This window comes from Lepidochelys olivacea, assembly GCF_965140295.1.
Source record: "Lepidochelys olivacea isolate rLepOli2 genome assembly, chromosome: 19".
Lineage (NCBI taxonomy): Eukaryota > Metazoa > Chordata > Testudines > Cheloniidae > Lepidochelys > Lepidochelys olivacea.
Genome location: NC_140429.1, coordinates 19,489,981 through 19,511,978, shown reverse-complemented (window position 1 = coordinate 19,511,978; position 21,998 = coordinate 19,489,981). Strand labels below are relative to the sequence as shown.

Sequence of the window (21,998 nt, the reverse complement as noted above, 5' to 3'; positions counted from 1 at the left end):
ACTGAGTCCAGTTTTCGGCCACACACTACAAGAAGGATGTGGAAAAATTGGAAAGTGTCCAGCAGAGGGCAACAAAAATGATTAGGGGGCTGGAGCACATGACTTATGAGGAGAGGCTGAGGGAACTGGGATTATTTAGTCTGCAGAAGAATGAGGGGGGATTTGATAGCTGCTTTCAACTACGTGAAAGGGGATTACAAAGAGGATGGCTCTAGACTGTTGTCAGTGGTAGCAGATGACAGAACAAGGAGTAATGGTCTCAAGTTGCAGTGGGGGAGGTTTAGGTTGGATATTAGGAAAAGCTTTTTCACTAGGAGAGTGGTGAAGCACTGGAATGGGTTACCTAGGAAGGTGGTGGAATCTCCTTCGAGGTTTTTAAGGTCAGGCTTGACAAAGCCCTGGATGGGATGATTTAGTTGGGAATTAGGTCCTGCTTTGAGCAGGGGTTGGACTAGCTGACCTCCTGAGGTCCCTTCCAACCCTGATATTTTATGATTCTTTGGGGTCAGGGAGCTAGAGTCCTACTTGCATCCAGGGTGTCCCTAGCCTCTGTTTGCCAAAAGCAGGGAATGGGCGACCGGGAATGGATCACTTGATGATTACCTGTTCTGTTCAATTCCTCTGGGGCACCTGGCTTTGGCATTGGCCACTGTCGGAAAACGGGATACTGGGCTAGATGGACTTATGTTCAGGGAACAGAGGGAATGAGAAGTGCGGGTTGGATTGCCTAAGGAACAGCATGGAGAGCCAGGGAGATGAATTGCTGTAGCTGGCTACAGGCTCGTCTTCTCCGTTGCAGGCAGACATGAGGGAAAGGAGGTTGCTTGGACAGCACTGTGGGAGAGCATAATAAAAATGCCCTTTCTCAAAGATAATTATTATTAAAAAGAATCACTGATTAATGGCCAGTCAAAGAGTATTTTCATCTCTGGGCCACAGCTGTGTGTGTCAGAAGAGGGATGGGGCAGCGCGGTAAGGGGGCAGGGAGTCGGGTGTGGAGGTTGGATAGAGGGCAGGGGAGTTGGGGGGTGGTCAGGGGCCGGGGCAGTCAGAAGACGGGGAACAGGGGGGTTGAATGGGGGTTGATACACAAGTGAGGAAGTCAAGCAGAGAGACTCATGTTGCTTCACTGGCAATTACTGATATTTGGAATCTAATCCTAAAAGAAGGACAGAATCAACAGAGCAAAGAAATGGCACTGTCCAGATTCTTATAGACCCTTCTAAGCCCTGGAGAGTGCAAACCATAAAACAGCAGCTGAGCAAGGGTCTCCCTCTAAAGTGCTTTTTCAGGCAGGGCTGGACATCATGTCTTCATTTCACTTGGCCTTTCTCTCTTGGACTGTCTGAAGAGTATGTCACAGGAAAGAAACATTGACTTTGCTGTGCTCTGGCTGGACCAGACCATCTCCCCCACCCCTCTGCTTCTGCCCAAAGAGGGGAAAGAGTGGGAAACCCAGGCCTTTGGCCCAACTTTTCTCGGTGGTAAGAGAATGAAGTCAACCAGAACAAGTCTCCCCCACTGCCAACTCTAGGAAGCCCCAAAACACTGTCTGTGAATTTGGAGCTGTGCATTTTCGTGGATGAAGGAGGAGCAGGTAGGGCAGGGATCTCCCAAGTAAAACAGAACTGACCACATCAACATTGCCACACCTGGGCTCCGCTCTCGCTCAGGTGTCATTTTGTCAGTCTGGGTGTATTTAATTTATACGGTAGCCTTTCCTCCTCGGCCAGTCCTTAATCATCTGTATTGCTCTTCCTTGAACTCCCTCTAATTAGTCTACACATTTCTGGTAATGAAGGGCTCAGAAGTGAGTGCAACACGGCAGCTGCAGATTCACCTGAGTGGCATGGAGAAGTAATTTACCCCCTGCTCCCTGCAGGCCAAAGCTGTATACACATTTTGCAGATATTCTGCATCATGCTCATGTCTAGTTTCATGTCCACTAACTCCCTGGGTGTCTTTTAACTTTCACATCAGAGACACAGTATCAATCTACATACCTAGATACTTGTGTGGGCTTCATCACCCTAGGGTCTGAGGGTAACATTTTCAAAAGCACTGAGGTGCCTACGTCCTATATTCAAAAGGGGCTTTGATTTCAATGGGAGTTAGGCACCTACATATCTTTGAGAATTTGGCCTTAGGAGCCACTAAAAGCGTTTAGGCACCTTGTCCCATTGAGAGAATCTCTTTGGAAAACGTGATGTAGGCATCTAAGTCACATATGTGCTTTTGAAAACGTTACTGTGAATGCCCAACTCTTTCTTGTCCTTCCCGGCCATAGAGAAGCAGGTGAAGGGGTTTTGGTGGCTTTTAATGAATCCCTGAGAATGAAGGGGCTGCTGTGGGGAAGCCAAGAGGTAGGCTCTTCATTTAGCTCGGAATATGGAACGGCAAGTGATTCTTATTTCTTCTGGCAGAGATCTCAAGTTGTACTCGAGATCTCTGTGAACACAGAGCTCACCTTCCTGTGTGTGACCTACAGCGTACTCCTGGGTGAATTCTGCGCCACTGTGCATGCACAGAATTTATGTTCCCAGAAGATTTCTTTACCTCCCCCCAGAAGAATGAATTTCTGACAGGGAAGCAAATGGAAGCCACAAGAGTGGTCGTGTAACCCACCCCAGCAGTATGTTTCGAGTGCGGGGGCAGCCGGCAGAGAGGTAAATCACTATGGGGCAAGGGGCAGGACTGGGGAAGACCCAGCTGGTGCCTTGTGACAAAGTGGGGATTTTCCCTTGTTATGTCGTATGTGAGCCTTACTGTTGAACCTATAGGAGTTTTATTGTTTTGCATGAATACTGTGCATGCCTCCATTTCCCTGTGTGCTGCACCAATGCCAAGGTGGCGGGAATAAGGGTGTGTGACTTTGGCTGAGACCTGCGGGGGCAGGTGAGGCTGCTCAGGCTGCCTGCATGTGAACGAAGGACAATGCCCATTGTAACTTGAGAACCAGGAGGGGGATGCAACCAGGTGACTCTCGGCCCAGGAATCAGGACAAAGACTGGAGGAGGAACAATGGGTGTGTCAGAGACCAGGCAGCAGAGTAACAAGTAACAGAAACACCATATGGGAAAGGACAGGGCAGAGGGTGTTTGTACAGAATCTAGCACACTGTGTCCCCATTCTTGGTTTGTCCTTAGACACTACCAGAATAAATGTGTTATGTATTAACTCTTCACCAGCCAGGACAGAGCCCCTTCCAGTCTGTGGCACTCCCCTTCTGTAGGATTCCCAAGGGCACTGGTGGGCAGGGGAAACTCTGGCTGTGGTGCCAGGCAGCTGGGGAGGACAGAGATCTCTGGAGCTAGTGTTCCAGGGTCTGCTGGATAGCCCTGCATCTCTGTTAGATACACGGTTTCTAGGAAATAAATTTGCTGTCCATGTCATGAGACTTGGCATCCAAGGGTTAAGAAGACCACATCCCTCATCCTCTCCATGGGACAGCAAATCTTACCCCTCTGACAGACCCTCACAGCTTTCATCCCCTTTGGCCACCTTTGTGGTTTGTCTCCAGCAGCGCAGATCTGACTTGAGGATTTCTCTCCTGCAGAATACCTGTGTTAAGGGTTGCATCCGATGAAGTGAGCTGTAGCTCACAAAAGCTTATGCTCAAATAAATTTGTTAGTCTCTAAGATGCCACAAGTACTCCTTTTCTTTTTTGCGAATACAGACTAACACGGCTGCTACTCTGAAACCTGTGTTAAGGGTATTTCCCCAGACACTGAAGATGCTTCACTCCAAGCGGAACCTTATGTTGGTACTCCCTGCCCAGTGCACAAGCTACACAAAGGGAGTATTAAGGCTGCAACTCTAAAAATGCATAAAACCTGAGACATTTTAAAGACAAACTTCCAACAGAAACATTATATCTCCTATGTCACACCCAGACTAAGACATTCTCTGCATTTCACAGCATGAACTGTATTCCAAAATACTACACACAAAGATGCCATGTAGCTAAGTTAACTTTGCTGTGGGGACCTTCGCATTAGGATTCCATTTCTGCTGCGTGTTTAAATTCTTGACATTAATGCTACATTAACGTTATTTAGTTTTAAAGTGGAGGACAGTTTTTCCTCCACTTTGAAACAGACATTTGCAAATGGTTCACATGACACAGGGAATGAATGATTTCTCAGTTCTGCTCCAAATACTAGTTCAGGAATCTTCTCTCTCCTCTGGTATGTTTCACTAATGTATCACATGTACCAACAAGTTCTTGAAGCAGTTTCATCATATTTTCCCTTTAAGGTAACCCATTACACACCCACATGAGGCACAGGGACCTCACAACACGAGCCAGCTGAAAGTGCTGCAATGGAATCAGATGATCAACTCAGGCTTTCAGTCTCTGCGGTATCTTCTTGGCTTTAGAAACTGTATGGCATGTTTTTCAACACATCCAGACAAGGAAGCCACTTACTACTTCTCAGTTTTAGGATTCAGACTGTATGCATGAAAACAATTTACACCATTAAGAGTTAATGTGAAAACAAAGCAGGACAGGTCCAGTTGCAGCCTGTCATGAACATGCAGCACTGCAGCAAAATCTGTTATTCACAATTTTAAGATGTTCTGCTGAATGCAGCATAATATGACAGAGCTGAAAAAAATGCTAAAACAGAGAGTTACACTCTGATGAGCCCTTGATAGATATCGTTAAGCAAATTTTAGTCAATTTGAATTGTCCAGATTATGTAACATAAAATTATTTTTAAAGTGAAACATTTAATTAAAAAAAAAAGAAATTTTCTTGATCTCTCTGCTCAGCGGTGTATCCTACCTGCATTTAGACTTCTCTCACCTAGTTAGGTAGGGAGATGCATTTTTAACTAGACTCTCAGACTTTAAAAGGTCAGAAGGGACCATTATGATCATATAGTCTGACCTCCTGCACAGTACAGGCCACTGAACCTCACCCACCCACTGGTGTGATAGACCCAGAACCTCTGTGTGAGTTACTGAAGTACTCAAATTATGATTTAAAGACTTTAAATTACAGAGAATCCAATCCACCATTGACTTTAGTTCAAACCAGTAAGAGACCCATGCTGCAGAGGAAGGCAACCCCCACCCCGCACAGTGTCTTTACCAATGTAACCTGGAGAAAAATTCCTTCCCAACCTCAAATAAGGCAGTGAGTTATACCCTGAGCATGTGGGCAAGACCCAGCAGCCAGACACCTGGGAAAGAATTCACTGTAGTAACTCAGAGCCCTCCCCATCTAGTGTCCCATCACCAGCCATTGGAAATATTCGCTACTAGCAGTCACAGCTGGGCCAGATGCCATGATAGGAAATATCATACCATCCCCTCTACTAACTGAGAACCTAATACTTAATAAATTCTTTAGAACCCATTGTAAAAGAAGAAGTTACACAAGAAAACACAGAACCAACTGACCAAACTGCCTAGGTGGCAGGAGTCTCAGTACTGAATACTACAGTAAAGTTGAGAAGGCCCTGTCATTCAAACCGTCCCTTATAGGTGCTCATTCCTTGCTCAGAAATATTCCTTATTCACTGAAAGTTTTGGGCCCAGCCCTAAAGCAGTTTTTAGGAAGTATGAAAAAAATCTGTCCAGCCATTTCTGAACTAAGTGATCATGACAAAACCCAAAACAATTAATAACTTTTCCAATTAAAAAAAAAAAGTTTCACTCTTGTTCACATAACACAAAAAGGGGTTGAAATTTAAAACTTAAAACATAGTGTGTGGATAGTCCTCAATGAAGGCTTGTTGACAGGTAAGTTTGATACTGAGTGAGGTTCTCCTGCTTGTGTTAGGCAAGGGATCAGCCTAGCCCTAGAAGGCCACACTGGTTCCTTCTGGCTTTAAAAGAAATCTATTGCTCTGAAAACAATTGGCGGAGTAAGTTCACAGTTACAGCTGTTTGGATGCATGTGTTGGTATACGGATGATTGATTAAACAGACTAAAGCCCAAACTGTCCCCATCATGGCTGGAAGGGGCAAAAACACCACACATTACCCTTGGTCCCGAGAGGCATGAAAGAGTGGGAGATGTAAGCCCTGCAGCATTGCTCCCTCTTCCCTCGCCCACAGGGGACTGAGATCTACATGCAGAGAGCTGGGCAAGGCTGAGTGCTTCTGCCCCACAGGGTTGGCAGTTGTGCAAAAGCAAAACTGTGCTGGGCACATGCACCAATCTGTGCTGGCAAGAATGATACTGTGCTGTTCAAAGTCACAAGGAAAGCACCATGGTGGCACAGACAAGTAAGCAAACATGTATGGGCAGATAGTAATGCTGCCATGGTCTATGTTGGCAGATGCCAATTTTCCAAAGTTCAGCTGAATCATAAAAATTCTGTTCTCTTCCACAGGGATTTAAGTGATCAGTTTTTGTGCCAACCCTTCACAAATCTGGAGGCATGAGCTAGTGACCGGGAACTGGGAACTCTTGAATTCTAACCCTGGCTCTCACACAGACTCTTTCTGTGGCCTTGGATAAGTCATTTTACCTGCCGCAGTCTTCCCATCTACAAAATGTGGCTAATGATACTTAGGTGCCTCAGGGCAATTGTGAGAATTTACTGGTTAATATTGGTACAGCTTTTTGAGGTGGACAAGTGGAGCGTATAAGTGGTCAAAGCTAGTAAATGAATCCAAACCCCAGTGCTGCTCCCAGATTGATTTGGCACAAACTGACCCACGTGCATTTATTCTCTCTCTCTCCCTTTTCAATTTAGTTTTGTGGTTTTTTTCCCTTTATTTAACAATATGCAAACAGCAATGCATTATAGTAAACAGCTTTAGTATAGAAAAGTCAGCGAACACAAAGGATATGCTTTTCAGAACAACAGAAAACTTGCCCAAATAGCAGAGACTGTCTAAAGCTGTAACAACAGAAGTAGTAAATTGAAATACAGCAACTGGGCAATGAAGCCAAGTTTACAAACTTAGGGCCATATTCTCAGATGTAAATCACCTCTGCTCCATTGAAATCAAGAGAAATATGCCACTTTACACCAGCTGTGAACCTGTCTAGCATATCTTATATGAACACACACCTATTGATGGATATTTTGTTACATTTGACAGGTCAATACTTTGGCAGCCTTTCCCTGGCCTTCTTAACCCAATAAATATCTGATCCAAGTTCTGTCCTAGGATGGTTCTTTGTACAATAACATAATGAACTTCAGAGACTGAGTACAACCTGGAGAGTTATCCCAATGCTCCAGTGCATGGAACTAGCGGTCCTCATATGCTCATCCTGCAGTGAGTACAACTGAAACGTGTCACTCTTGTCTACAGATTGGTTGATGTGCTGATTTTAGTATTATACCCAACTACCAAAGATAAATGTTCTAATCAAATGATACTATTTTCATCCCATTATTATAATAATACTTTGCTGCTTTCTAGCAGCTCCTTCCATCTGAGAATCTAAGTACTTTGCAAACATTAGTTAAAGCAGCTTCACAACGTCTGAGACAGGCAAGTTAGCTCCATTTTACAGATAGGAAATGGAGTCCTTGTCTACATTGCGGTGTGTCTGCATCAGTGCAAACCTCTAGTGCAGATGAGCAAAGCTGCCATTTGCATCAGTGCATCTTACTCTACTTCCATCATTTATGGAAATGAAACCTGGGTGACCTATTGACAGTACCTCTAGAGTCTGGAGAGGTATCACCAACGATGCATCCAGAAGATCCTTCGCATCAAGTGGCAAGATCACCGCACTAATGCCAGCATCCTCACTTAAGCAATGTCACCATCATTGAAGCAATGATCCTCATGCACCAACTCTGCTGGGCTGGACATTGTGTGCGGATGCCAGACTCTCACCAAAACAAGTCCTCTACTCTCAGCTCACCCATGGTCAGAGATCTTGTGGTGGTCAGAGGAAATGCTACAAAGAGACACAAAGCATGTCTCAAGAAAACTGCGGTGGACACCACAAACTGGGAGGAGCAAGCCACCAACTGAACTCAATAATGCCACATCCTCCATCAGGCAGTGGCCCGCTTCAAGAAGAAGCGCCTTGCCCTCAAAGCTGAAAAGTGGGGGGGAAGGGAATAGAACTTTCTCCCAGCAGGCAGCTGACCCACCAGGAAATGTCTCCACCTACTGTGGGTGGAGGTCTGGTTCCAGGACTGGACTCCTAAGTCATCTCAGGACCCATATGTAAATCTGTGGTAGAGATCATCATTGAATTGAGGGAATCGCCGATGATTACAGCCCTACCAAATTCACGGCCATGAAAAAATGTGTCACAAACTGTGAAATCTGGTGTCCCCCCGGTAAATATGGTCTTTTGTGTGCTTTTACCCTATACTATACCGGTTTCACAGGTGAGACCAGCGTTTCTCAAATTGGGGGTCCTGACCCAAAAGGGAGTTGTGGGGGGGGGGGGAATGTCACAAGGTTATGGGGGCGGTGTCAGGGTATTGCCACCCTTACTTCTGCGCTGCCTTCAGAGCTGGGTGACCGGAGGGCGACAGCTGTTGGCTGGATGCCCAGCTCTGAAGGCAGCGCCCCGCCAGCAGCAGTGCAGCATAGGGGTGGCAATCCCGTACCCGGCCATCCTGACTTTTGCGCTGCTGCTGGCGGCGGCTCTGCCTGCAGAGCTGGGCTCCCGGCCAGCCGCCGCCGCTCTCCAGCTGCCCGGCTCTGAAGGCAGCGCCCTGCCAGCAGCAGTGCACAATAGGGGTGGCGATCCCGTACCCGGCCATCCTGACTTCTGCGCTGCTGCTGGCAGCGGCTCTTCCTTCAGAGCTGGGCTCCTGGCCAGCCGCCGCCACTCTCCAGCTGCCTGGCTCTGAAGGCAACGCCCCGCCAGCAGCAGTAAGGGTAGCAGTACTGCAACCTCCCCTACAATAACCTTGTAACCACTCCCCCATAACTCTTTTTTGGGTCAGGACCCCTAAAACAACACACTGAAACTTCAGATTTAAATAGCTGAAATGATGAAATTTAGGATGTTTAAAATCCTCTGACAGTGAAATTGACCAAAATGGACCATGAATTTGGTAGGGCCCTACTGATGAGGACGACCTCCAAGCAGGGGTAAGGAAAAGCCGGACAAATTGTGGTTTATAGCAGTTTATCTGGTCTACAGTAGCTGAAATCTCAGTGTAAAAAAGGCCAAAGACACAGAGAGGTTGAGGCCAAAATTGTGAAATTTGGGTGGCTAAAGTTAGGCACTTAAGTTCATATTTAGTCGCTTAAATAAGCGGCCTGATTTTCAAAGGTGCCGAGTACCACAAATGCCCTTGACCTTTGTAGGAGCTGCCGGTGCTCAGCACTTTTAGGAATCAGGCCACTTATTTAGCCGCCTAACTTTAGCCAGCAGAGGTTGAATTATGGTTTTCACCCAACTGAATCAGTGGCTGCTAGAGCTCTAGAAACCGGAACTCCGATTCCCAGTCCCCTTCTAGGCACGCTCCCATTGTTCCTGTAAACTCACTTTTGTAAAGGTAAGAAGCAGTAGCAGTCAAACTCTACCAGAGACAAAGCCAAATCTCACAGGGAGGGTAAATGAAATGGCTGCTGCTCCTAAATCTAAACACGGCAATCCAGCAATATGAATAATTCACGGCAACACTTAGTACATTTACCAAACTATGGAGAAAAGAGATTGAATTAAGACTATTGTCAATAAAGGAAATAAAATGCGGCACAGTGAAGATGGGGGAAAAGCCTGGCCCCCCCGGAAGATGGCCCTGCCTGGAACAGAGTGAGTGAGTGAGTGACAGGACAAGTACAGGCAGCAAGTATACGTACGATTTTAGAATTTTAAAGCAATTTTTGCAGTTATTGGACTGTACTAAGAGTTAGAAGCGGTTACACCTCATAAACCCTGCATTATAACCATTACCACTACTCATAATTAATAGAAGAAATGGTTTTAAACATACATTTTCTAGCCAAGATTATTTGCTTAACCAGATTTCAGAGTAGCAGCCGTGTTAGTCTGTATTCGCAAAAAGAAAAGGAGGACTTGTGGCACCTTAGAGACTAACCAATTTATTTGAGCATAAGCTTTCGTGAGCTACACAGTATGCATCCGATGAAGTGAGGTGTAGCTCATGAAAGCTTATGCTCAAATAAACTGGTTAGTCTCCAAGGTGCCACAAGTACTCCTTTTCTTTTTGCTTAACCAGAGATTCAAGTTTCTGAATATTTTCCCATTTAGTGAAAAAGTTCAGTTAAGCTAACATCATTTTTTGAAGAGATTATGTAATAAATACCAAATGTATTATATGTCCTAATTGCTGGCCTGAGTGAAAAGGAATGAATTTACAGTGTCAGAAGGCTTGCTTACACTGGAAAAATATATCATGTTAGAAGTTGTGTTAACTAAAACGTGTTCCCTAACACAGTGTTAAATACATTCGCAATGTTGTTGTAGCTGTACTGGTCTCAGGATGTTAGAAAGACAAGATGGGTGAGGTAACATCTTTTACTGGACCAACTTCTGTTGGTGAGAGAGACAAGCCTGAGCTACACAAAGCTCTTTAAAGTATTTAACAAATATGATTTAGCACGTAGAGCGGATAAGGACATGTTTTAAATGGTGGTCATCTGGTTGTGCTTAACCCTAGGGATTAATACTTTCTAAACAAGACTTGCTCCTGTCTACACTAGGAACTAAGTTGTGTTTAACATCATGTTAGTTAAAACGTATTCAATAACATGTTTTCCAACGTAACACATTTTCCCAGTATAGACAAAGTTGGAGAAGTTAGCACAGAGTATCCTGTCAACATTTTTATAGTCAGCTTCCTGGATGCCAGAATCAACAATGTGGCTTCAAACTGGAGGGAAGAGACTTTACTGGAACAGCTTGTGTGCATAAGACTAATAATTTCTATAAACACTGGTATTTCTTTTCAAACATTTTCCCCAATTTTAATTAACAAATTTGCACTATCAGGAAATTTTCAAAAGTGAACCCTCCATTGCTACTTATTATTTATTTAAAATGCATCCGTCGTAGAAGTATTCAAAAATAAAACTGTTAATGATAACTTGAGGGTGTTAATGAAGCAATAAACATGCCCTGGCCTAAATGAGCTATAAAGGTGGAAGGGCTTCTCAGCCCAGGAAATAGCTATTACGGAGTGAACAAGGAACCCCGTGCTTTGTGGTTTCCACCTGCCACCTCTGTGTATGATTTATTGCTAGGAATCCTTGCATTCAGAACTTCTACCAGATGCTCCCCAAAATACATCAACCCTAGTTTTCTAAATCTTTCTTCTTCTGTCTCTTTCTTATCTCTTCTGGAAGGCTTAGCCCGCCTACCCCTCATTCTCTCTAAGAACAGTTATTAATATCTAAGTAAGGATGACAGCGTGGGGAAGAGGTCAGACATTAATACAGTCATCTTTATTGTGGGCACACTTACAGAGAATTCTGACAGCAATGGCCTGTCTCTAGGGCCCTACCAAATTCATGGTCCATTTTGGTCAATTTCACGGTCATAGGATTTTAAAAAATTGTAAATCTCATGATTTTAGCTATTTAAATCTGAAATTTCACAGTGCTATTTTAGGGGTTCTGACCCTAAAAGAGTTGGGGGGAGTCGCAAGGTTGTTGTAGGGGAGGTTGCAGCACTGTCACCCTTAATTCTACACTCCTGCTGCTGGCGGCAGCTGCCTTCAGGACTGTGGAGCCGGAGAGCGGTGGCTGCAGCCTGGGAGTCCAGCTCTGAAGGCAGAGCCACTGCCGGCACCAGCACAGAAGGAAGGATGGCCCGGTACGGGATTGCCACCCTTACCTCTGCACTGCTGCCTGCTGAGCTGGGCCCTCCGTCAGCAGCCACCACGCCCCAGCTGCCCAGCTCGGAAGGCAGCAGCGCAGAAGTAAGGGTGGCAGATTTCACAGTTCATGACGCATTTTTCATGGCTGTGAATTTGGCAGGGCCCTACCTATCTCACAACGGAGACACTTCGATTATCCATACACAGATTATGTAAATTCATATGCTTTCAGTGGCTGAGGACCATTTTTAACCAAAGTGTGTTCATTTGCATATTGTACAAGTACTGATAAATGCTGTAACCCTTTCCTCATCCCAGATGATCAAAGCAAAGTGCATAACTTCAAAACAAACATATAGGTATGGCTCAGAAACGTACATCTTCCCTGGGCTCTGGTGGCCTGATGCAACTCCAGTGCTACAGAATAGTTCAGAACTAAATGTGTCATTTTAAGCATCTTCAACTGTTCGCTAGATGTTCATGTACATCCACACACAGCGAAGTGATGTTTAAAAACTCATTATCTATGTACATTTCAATTATTAATTTTTTCAGTGGTTTGGTAAGCCAGGAGAAATTAACTACTCCTGACATTTACAGATTAAAATCTAATCCTTCCAAGCCTAGTTCTAATGTATTTATTGGTTGATCTGGGTGTCCTTAAACTGGCTTAACTGGTTTAGATGTTTGAGATTTGGCATAAGAAAAATGCAAGTTTGCAATTAAAGTGTCTTACCATTGTGGAGAAATATCCCCTCTGCGAGGGCTCCACAAACATTAAAACACAAATACCAGCAATCACCACTTGGAAACGATAAATGCAGCATCTCAGGAAGAATTATAAATGGGAACAGAAAAAGAAGGAAGAAATTTGATCAGTGTTCCAATATTAAAATCACAGTCTTCCCACGAGATTTTAGGATGGGGGAAAGTAAGGCAAAGCCCTCAAAGTAAGCCTCAACTCTGGAAAATCAGAAAAGCTGAAATAAAAATAAAATATAAACCTGAAACTGGTCTTATTAAAGGTGGTATTATTCAGGTATTACCAAGTGAACGACGAGTGTGCGGGGGAATTCAGATGAATACAGAGCTATTGGAAAAGGTAATATTAAGTGGGGATAATAATAAAACAACGGGAAAATTTATTTACAGGGCGCCCATGCCTGGGGTCTCAGGGCACCTAATAAAACTAGAATAGAACAACAACAAAAACCACAGAGACAACATAATCCGACACATTACAAGGCATTGTAATTGAGCATTACAAGGACAGAATGCCTGTTAATGAATTTCATATTATATTAAACATTGTTGGTTACAAAAAGGTTTAATGAATTCTACAGAAATTGCTGAAAGTCTTGAAAACCAGACAGGGGCCAGTTCCAGAATACTTCTAAAACAAGGCTATGCTGAGATCTCCTAGGACAACGTGCACATACGTTTCTGATGCCTATACTGTACTAAACACATTTGCTCTGAAGTAACAGAGCTGCCCCTCGGCTAACAAACTGGTGCTAACCGAGTGAGAAAATGCTCTGAATATTTAAGGAAAGCAGAAGCCATTGGCGGACTCCTTCTGCAAACAACAGCCTGGATCAGTCAAAGATCATGGTGGGTGAAACAACCCCAAGCTTGATCAGGAAGCCTCTGTGCACTACTTGCGTCTACGTCTGCATGGTCAGGAAAATGGTTTCGTTTTAGAAACTTGGAAAATTCCTCGGAGTAAACCGAGCAAAAACCGATCTGCCCTGGAGAGGGTTCTGATCAACATAATTATGTCTGACGCAGAAGAATTCTCTGCTTGTTCCCGCATTTAACCAGCACACTGGAGATTTTTCCATTAAAAATTGTGAACTTTCCGCTTAAACCACCCTCCTCAGTAGCAGACCCAACAGCGGGAGACCATTTTCCATTCACGCCGCGAGTTAACTCGACCTCCATGGAACCCCCCAGCGCGAGGACTTTTGCGCAAACCGCAGGGACTTTGTTTGGCCCCTGTGCGTGCTCCGGCGTCTATTGCAAACACCAAACGAAAGGGCGCTGGGATTTCTGAGTCAACATTACCGCCGCCCCGTCTCCCCGGCCAAGGAAACGGCGCTAGGAGAGCTCGCCCGCCAGCTGCTGCGCCTGGCGCGGGCACCCGCTGGGCTCACGCTCCCTGCTGGGCTGCGGGGCGGGAGCTGTCCCCGGCCCCGCACGGAAACGCCGCGGCCGCCGGCCCGGCCGCATGTCGGCGGCGGGCGGGCGGGCTCGGAGCGCGGGGCTCGGCGGGGAGCTGCGGCCAGAAGTTCCGGCCCCGACTCCGGAGGAGTCTCCCGAACAAAGCAACGGCCGGGGGCCCCGCGCCCCACGCGCCGGCTCCCCCTGCCCCGCCAGGGCTGCCGCCGGCCCCGCGAACAAAGCCAGCGCCTCCCCCGCCCCGGGCCGGGCTCCCCCGGGACCCGGCCCGCTCCCCGCGGCTCCCCGCACACCCCTGCCGGCCCCGAGCCCGCGTCCCGCCGGGAACTTGCCCGAGTCCCGGGGACGGAGCCTCCTGCCAGGCAGCCGGGTCCCGCCTCTCGCCGCCTGGGGCTCCCGGGGCTCCGCGGCGGCAGCAGCCCGCTGGCTCCGGGCTCCGGGCTCGGGCTCCTGACAATGAGAGGCGGGGACCAGCCCGGGCTGGCGGCCTGACGTCAGGGGAGCCGCGGGGCGGGGGGCGCTGGCTTCCCGGGCGGGCCGCAGCGGCGGGGGCGGGCGGGCCCGGAGCGGGGCGCCGCGGCTGGTGCTGCCGCGCGGCTCCCGGGCCCCCGGTCTGCGGCTCGCGGGGCTTTGCCGGGGCGGGGAGCGGGGCGCCGCCCGAGCCAGCCGGGGCAGCCCCTGGCGGCGGCCAACCCGCCGGAATTGCCCGCGAGTCTCCGGGCTTTAAAGATGGGTCTTGAATCACAGGGCAGGTCACGCGGGGACACCGCCAGGAATAGGTCCGACCCGAGCTGAGCACCCGGCCCTTGGCCAGCGAGAGCAGCGGGCTGCTGGGGCCGGTAACCAGCCGCCGCTGCCTGCGGACAGCCCCTGCCGCCCGGCCGGGCCCCCGGACAGCCCCGGGGAGTTGTGCAGGGAGGCAGAGCCTGGTCTGGGCAGGAGCCTTTCCCTGGCCTGGGGAACCCGGCTGAACTTGCGCCCGGTTCGAGGAGTGCCTGGCTGGTTAAAATAATGTCTCTCCGCAGTCCCAGCCCCTAGGCACAGGCCCCTAGCTGCGGTGCACTCACTGGGATTTTCCCTCTGAGAAGTTGCCTATTTAATTATCTTTAAGGGTGCACATTGCGTGCCCTGCCGCATTCCCTACTCAGTGCGAGCCCTCAGTGGGGGAACAAACGTGTTTTCCAAGATGGTATTCTCTTGTGGTCAGCAAATTCCTCCACAGTAGAGACTTACCAGGAAAATAAACAGCACCCGTAATAATAATAATAAACCAAATAACCCCCCAGACACAGTGTTAGGAGCTGTGACGGTCGGAAAGCACGTCAGGGAATGCCAGAACCGAGGGCGCCTGTATCATGGTAACTCTGCCCTCTTGTGCATATGCACAGCGACAGTATTTAATTACAGAATCTTAGACTATTATCTCCGCAGAACCTCTGCCTCATTCTGTGCGCTGACTGAGCGGCGTGTGTGAAAGATGGAGAAATACTTAGATAATGAGACAGAAGCTGTGGGGATCTTCACATTATTTTTGGTAGGCAAACTTAATTGTGATCGTTCCTACCGTTCAATTTCTTCCCTTTCTAACCTCAACATTTTCTAACTTTTTTTCCACATATTTCTGCCTCTTCAACTTTTTGAGGTGTAGAATTTTATACATGTGCTTGTGGTGACATAAATGGAAACAACTGTGACAAACAATGCTAACATCTTGGTTATTTTCAATTTTTTCCCTTAACTAGCCTATGTACAATATTTTGTTAGTGCTACCTCTAATAGTTAGAACTTCTTCAAACTCCTAAGTTGGCAAAAGATTTTATTTGTAACATTATAGAAAATTAAATCTGTACCTTTGTGATGGGAGAATATCCAAAGAGTATAGATTTCATTTTCTGTAAAATTGCAATTAAATCAGCCCAGCGGTTTAAGGTTTGAAAGAGTTAAAATATCTCTTTTTTTAAAAATGTCCATAGCTCTAAAAGACTAGTGCATGGGTTAGTTATAAAAATAAATGAAAAACAACTCTTATTAGTATTAGCAAACACAACAAGAAAAGGAGTACTTGTGGCACCTTAGAGACTAACCAATTTATTTGAGCATGAGCTTTCGTGAGCTACAGCTCACTTCATCGGATGCATACCGTGGAAACTGCAGCAGACTTTATATATACACAGAGAATATGAAACAATACCTCCTCCCACCCCATTGTCCTGCTGGTAATAGCTTATCTAAAGTGATCATCAGGTTGGGCCATTTCCAGCACAAATCCAGGTTTTCTCACCCTCCACCCCCCCCCACACAAATTCACTCTCCTGCTGGTGATAGCCCATCCAAAGTGACAACTCTTTACACAATGTGCATGATAATCAAGTTGGGCCATTTCCTGCACAAATCCAGGTTCTCTCACCCCCTCACCCCCCTCCCAAAAACCACACACACAAACTCACTATCCTGCTGGTAATAGCTCATCCAAAGTGACCATTCTCCCTACAATGTGCATGATAATCAAGGTGGGCCATTTCCAGCACAAATCCAGGTTTTCTCACCCCCTCCCCACCCCCATACACACACAAACTCACTCTCCTGCTGGTAATAGCTCATCCAAACTGACCACTCTTCAAGTTTAAATCCAAGTTAAACCAGAACATCTGGGGGAGGAGGGAAGGAAAAAACAAGAGGAAATAGGCTACCTTGCATAATGACTTAGCCACTCCCAGTCTCTATTTAAGCCTAAATTAATAGTATCCAATTTGCAAATGAATTCCAATTCAGCAGTTTCTCGCTGGAGTCTGGATTTGAAGATTTTTTGTTTTAAGATAGCGACCTTCATGTCTGTGATTGCGTGACCAGAGAGATTGAAGTGTTCTCCAACTGGTTTATGAATGTTATAATTCTTGACATCTGATTTGTGTCCATTTATTCTTTTACGTAGAGATTGTCCAGTTTGACCAATGTACATGGCAGAGGGGCATTGCTGGCACATGATGGCATATATCACATTGGTGGATGTGCAGGTGAACGAGCCTCTGATAGTGTGGCTGATGTTATTAGGCCCTGTGATGGTGTCCCCGAATAGATATGTGGGCACAGTTGGCAACGGGCTTTGTTGCAAGGATAAGTTACTGGGTTAGTGGTTCTGTTGTGTGGTATGTGGTTGTTGGTGAGTATTTGCTTCAGGTTGCGGGGCTGTCTGTAGGCAAGGACTGGCCTGTCTCCCAAGATTTGTGAGAGTGTTGGGTCATCCTTTAGGATAGGTTGTAGATCCTTAATAATGCGTTGGAGAGGTTTTAGTTGGGGGCTGAAGGTGACGGCTAGTGGCGTTCTGTTATTTTCTTTGTTAGGCCTGTCCTGTAGTAGGTAACTTCTGGGAACTCTTCTGGCTCTATCAATCTGTTTCTTTACTTCTGCAGGTGGGTATTGTAGTTGTAAGAAAGCTTGACAGAGATCTTGTAGGTGTTTGTCTCTGTCTGAGGGGTTGGAGCAAATGCGGTTGTATCGCAGAGCTTGGCTGTAGACGATGGATCGTGTGGTGTGGTCAGGGTGAAAGCTGGAGGCATGCAGGTAGGAATAGCGGTCAGGAGGTTTCCGGTATAGGGTGGTGTTTATGTGACCATTGTTTATTAGCACTGTAGTGTCCAGGAAGTGGATCTCTTGTGTGGACTGGACCAGGCTGAGGTTGGTGGTGGGATGGAAATTGTTGAAATCATAGTGGAATTCCTCAAGGGCTTCTTTTCCATGGGTCCAGATGATGATGTCATCAATATAGCGCAAGTAGAGTAGGGGCTTTAGGGGACGAGAGCTGAGGAAGCGTTGTTCTAAGTCAGCCATAAAAATGTTGGCATACTGTGGGGCCATGCGGGTACCCATAGCAGTGCCACTGATCTGAACGTATACATTGTCCCCAAATGTGAAACGTTTGTTTCCATCAGGGACCTGACATGACACTTTTCAAGGAACAGGGTGAGGAGAAGGAATGGGACTGCTAGGGGGGCTTGAAAACCCTGAAGCAGGAGTGGGTCTACAGCTGTTGCACACCCAGGCTCAAGCTGAAGAGTGCTCATGTGCAGCTAGCAATAACAAACCTAGGCCAGTGAGAGGCACTCTCAACAGTCCCAGGAGAGCAGTTATAGGACCAGATTCTCTGATGCATTGTTTGTGCTGATGTAACAGGAAAGGGGCGGGGAATCAGGAAGCAAGTTGTACCACCCTGATTCTCTGCTTGGCCTTAGGTGCAGACTGCAGTGGGCAGCATGGGCACGCTCTAACCTGCACCAGCTGACTGTGGTCCACAAGGGACCTTTTGCCAGCTGAGGATTGCCAAAGTATGTCCTGCTCGAGCCACTCCCTCTGTTCACTTGGTATCCCTAGCTAGGGATTGGCTTTTGGTCTCTGTTCCCTTTGTTCCACCGGCACCGTGCAAAGGGAGAGCACTCAAAACTGAAAGAACTCAGATGTGGAACGGCGGAACTATTATCTATGGTCTGTAACCTGCCCTTTAAATCCGCTTCTGTACCCAGGGACTGGAAGACAGCTAATGTAACGCCAATATTTAAGAAGGGCTTTAGAGGTGATCCTGGCTATTACAGACCGATAAAGTCTAACTAATTAGTTGAAACAATAGTAAAGAATAAAATTGTCAGACACATAGAAGAACATAAAATTGTTGGGCAAAAGTCAACATGGTTTCGGTAAAGGGAGATCGTGTCTTACTAATCTATTAGATAACACCATGTCCCTACTCTGACTTCATAGAATATCAGGGTCAGAAGGGACCTCAGGAGGTCATCTAGTCCAACCCCCTGCTCAAAGCAGGGCCAATCCCCAATTTTTGCCCCAGACCCCTAAATGGCCCCCTCAAGGATTGAACTCACAACCCTGGGTTTAGCAGGCCAATGCTCAAACCACTGAGCTAAAGTTCTTTGAAGGGGTCAACAGACGTGGACAAGGGGGATCCAGTGGACATAATGTACTTAGATTTCCAGAAAGCCTTTGACAAAGTCCCTCACCAAAGGCTCTTACGTAAATTAAGTTGTCATGGGGTAATAGGGTGACCAGATGTCCCGATTTTATAGGGACAGTCTCAATTTTGGGGTCTTTTTCTTGTATAGGTTCCTATTACTCCCCACTCGCTGTCCCGATTTTTGACACTTGCTGTCTGGTCACCCTATGGTAGGGGTTCTCAAACTGGGGTTCGGGACCTCTCGGGGTCAAAAGGTTATTACATGGGGGGTCGCCAGCTGTCAGCCTCCACCTCAAACCCCGCTTTACCTCCAGCATTTATAATGGTGTTAAATATATAAAAAGTGTTTTTAATTTATAAGGGGGGGGGTGTCGCACTCAGAGGCATGCTATGTGAAAGGGGTCAACAGTACAAAAGTTTGAGAACCACTGCCTTATGGGATAAGAAGGAAGATCCTTTCATGGACTGAGAACTGATTAAAAAACAGGGAACAAAGCGTAGGAATAAACGGTAAATTTTCAGAATGGAGAGGGGTAACTAGTGGTGTTCCCCACGGGTCAGTCCTAGGACCAATCCTATTCAACTTATTCATAAATGATCTGGAGAAAGGGGTAAACAGTGAGGTGCCAACATTTGCAGATGATACTAAACTGCTCAAGATAGTTAAGACCAAAGCAGACTGTAAAGAGCTTCAAAAAGATCTCACAAAACTAAGTGATTGGGCAACAAAATGGAAAATGAAATTTAATGTGGATAAATGTAAAGTAATGCACATTGGAAAAAATAACCCCAACTATACATACAATATGATGGGGGCTCATTTAGCTACAACTAATCAGGAGAAAGATCTTGGAGACATCATGGATAGTTCTCTGAAGAAGTCAACGCAGTGTGTAGCGGCAGTCAAAAAAGCGAACAGGATATTAGGAATCATTAAAAAAGGGATAGAGAATAAGACGGAGAATATCTTCTTGCCCTTATATAAATCCATGGTACTCCCAGATCTTGAATACTGCGTACAGATGTGGTCCCCTCATCTCAAAAAAGATATACTGGCATTAGAAAAGGTTCAGAAAAGGGCAACTAAAATGATTAGGGGTTTGGAACCGCACCCATATGAGGAGAGATTAAAGAGGCTAGGACTTTTCAGATTGGAAAAGAGGAGACTAAGGGGGGATATGATAGAGGTATATAGAATCATGAGTGGTGTGGAGAAAGTGAATAAGGAAAAGTTATTTACTTGTTCTAATAATATAAGAAATAGAGGCCACCAAATTAAATTAATGGGCCGCAGGTTTAAAACAAATAAAAGAAAGTGTTTGTAATTGTATTATATGAAAGGATAAACAACACTTCCCTATTCACTTCTCCATATCATTTATTATGTTATAGACCTGTATCATACCCCCCCCCCAGTCGTTTCTTTTTAAAATGAACAATCGCAGTTTTTTAAACTTCTCCTCATATGGAAGTTGTTCTATACCACCAACCATTTATGTTTCCTTTCTCTGTACCTGGTCCAATTCTTATATATCTTTTTTTCCTAATGGTTCCTAACATTCTGTTCGCTTTTTTGTCTGCTGCTGCACATTGAGCGATGTTTTCAGAGAGCTATCCACGATGATGCCAGGATTTCTTTCTTAAATGGTAACAGCTAATTGAGACCCCATCGTTTTGGATGTATAGTTGGAATTAGGTTTTCCACTGTGTATTACTTTACACTTATCAATGCTAACCTTCATTTGTCATTTTGTTACTCAGGTTTGTGAGATCCCTTTGAAACTCTTTGCACTCAGTTTTGGATTTAACTATCTTGAGTAATTTAGTATCATCTGCAAACTTTGCTACCTCACTGTTTACTCCTTTTTCTAGACCATTCATGAATATGTTGAACAGCACAGGTCCCAGTACAGATTCTTAGGAGATCCTGCTATTTACCACTTTCCATTGTGAAAACGGGCCATTTATTCCTTCATTTTGTTTCCTAGCTTTTAAGCAGTTACTGATTCATGAGAGGACTTTTGCTCTTATCACATGACTAGTTTGTTTATTTTATTTTATTTGAATTTGTACTATAGTGCAATACATTAAAAAGTACCCATCCAACACTCTGGGGCTCAGGGCAATCTTTTAAAAAGACACAAATTAATAAACACACCCATCAATTACCCCATATCAAATACAAAGAAATAACAAGCAACAAAATAAATTTAAGAATTTAGCTTCCCCACACAATCCGAACCAGAGTCCCACACCAACACTACCTAGCCCAATCAACACCCATTTTCTCATGACGCAGAGAGAGAAGGTGGGTGGTATAGTATGCCCTCAAGGTTAACAAACTTGAGCTTTTATGGACCATGGGGAAGGGAATTCCAAGGGCCCAGGTCCATGGTGGAGAGGTCCTGCCAGTTGCCCCCTCTTATCCTAATGGGACTCCAGCTCAGGCACCTCCATTGACTGCAGGTGTGGCAGTGTGTCATGATAGGCAGCTCCCAGGCCACTGAGTTCATTTTAGATCAAAGCCAACTTCTTAAAATCAAACCAGAAACCAACAGGCAGCCAGTGCAGGTGTTACAGCTACGGTTCAATATACACCTGTAAAGAGACACTGCTAGCAGGGGAGCAACGGATTCTGAACACTGCAGTTTCTGGAAGAATTTGAGAGGTAGCCCCATGCAGAGAGCAGGTCAGTGTCTGAGGCCATGGCTACACTATTCCTACTTACGTTACACTGGCATGAGTGGTCGTGTGCACAGCGCTATGTCTGTGGGAGAGCTTCTCCTGCTGCTCGTTGGGGGTGGTTTAATTATGTTGATGGGAGAGCTCTACTGCAGAGAGCGGGCTACATGAGAGGTCTGACAGAGGCTCAGCGGCAGCGGTAAGCTCTAGTGTAGATGTAGCCTGAGATTCAAGTGATAAAGGCAGGTGTTGCCTCCTCGCTGTCTTACATGGAAAATGATCAACTTGGTTGTAGCTGCTCCTTGACCTAGAGGCAGCAGAGAGGCTAACCAGATGCCCAGACTGCAAACCAAATCACCCCAAGGAGGCACAAACCCTCCATTACAGAAATTATCTCTGCTTGCCCCAGCCCACCAATCTCATCTCAGTCTTATTTGGATCAACT

General features: G+C 46.0%; 1 protein-coding gene across 1 annotated transcript in view; it reads right to left on the bottom strand.

Moving 5' to 3' along the window:
* Nucleotides 1-14,351, bottom strand: part of LUZP1 (leucine zipper protein 1) — a 61,538-nt gene extending 47,187 nt beyond the window's left edge. Inside the window, exon 1 of the mRNA XM_084652216.1 lies at nucleotides 14,244-14,351. The gene's annotated coding sequence lies outside the window, so the exon portion shown is untranslated. The remainder of the gene's footprint in view (nucleotides 1-14,243) is intronic.
* Between the last annotated feature and the right edge of the window lie 7,647 nt (nucleotides 14,352-21,998).